Raw genomic sequence first — 1,274 nt, forward strand, 5'->3', positions numbered from 1 at the left:
GGCCCCTCTCCCCCTCCTCCTCCCCTCCCGAGATTTCCCCCCAAAGTCGCCCCCGGAGCTGCTCCCAAGAATTTTGGGGACGGAAAATCCCGAGGAGAGCCGGGATCGGGGCTTTGGGAATGAATTCATTAATTATTAATTAGCGCGGGGCTCATTAACGCCGCGCCCCGGCTCAGGAGGGAGATTTTTTTTGTTGGGACGGGAAAAGTTGAGGGGGAAAAAGGGCCCCAAAAATGCGGTGGGAATGAGGGAAAAAGGAGAAAAGGAATTTAAAAAAAAAAGGGGATTAAAAAACTAAGAATAAAAAATAGGAATTTAAAGGAAATAGGATGAAAAAATAGGAATTTAAAAGAACAGGATTAAAAAATTTTAAAAAGAGGAATTAAAACAAAAAGAAGGAATTAAAAGAAAATATGAATATAAAAAAGAGAATAATTCAAAAATCTGGAATTAAAAGGAAACAAGAATTTTAAAAAAGGAAAAAATAGGAATTAAAAGGAAATAGGACTGAAAAATAGGAATAAAAAAAGAGGGATTTTGAAAAACAATTTAAAAAGGAATAAAAAAGGAATAAAAAACAGAATAAAAAAAGGATTTTAAAAAGATAGGAATAAAAATAATAATTAAAAGAAAATAAGAATTAAAAAAAAAGGAATTAAAAGAAAATAAGAATTAAAAAAATAGGAATTAAAAGAAAATAAAAATTAAAGAAAATAAGAATTTTAAAAGATAGAAATTAAAAGAAAATAGAAATTCTTTAAAAAATAGGATAAAACCCGGCAGGAATTAAAAGCAAATAGGGATTTAAAAAAAAAAAGGAAAATAAATAAATTAATTTTAAAAACCCCTTGTAAAACTTTTACACCCAAAGCCGCGATAACCCCGGAGCCGGCCCCGCTTTTACAGCGCAAACAAAGCGCGGCCGCCGCGGCTGCGAAGCCAACGCCGAGTTCAACCCGAAACGTCACGGGCGCCTCGGAAATTCCACCTTTGGGGGGGCTTTTTTGGGTGGAAAAGGGGGAAAATCGGGACCCCCCCCGGCGGGAGGCGGCCCCCCCCCCGGCGGGAGGGGCGGGGCGGCCGCGGAGCCGCGTCCCCCTCGGGCCCCCCTCGCTCCGGGAAGGTTAAAGGTGATGGACTTGACTTTATTGAAGTTCAAAGACATCAAAATTCACATTTTTCCCCTCGCGCCCACCCCGCATCCCTCGCTCTCTGTCTTTTTGATTTTTTTATTTGGATTTTGGGGGAAATTGGGCTTTTTTGGGGGCGGTTTT

The sequence above is a fragment of the Corvus brachyrhynchos genome, unplaced genomic scaffold (assembly GCF_000691975.1).
Source record: "Corvus brachyrhynchos isolate BGI_N302 unplaced genomic scaffold, ASM69197v1 scaffold830, whole genome shotgun sequence".
NCBI classification, from domain to species: domain Eukaryota; kingdom Metazoa; phylum Chordata; class Aves; order Passeriformes; family Corvidae; genus Corvus; species Corvus brachyrhynchos.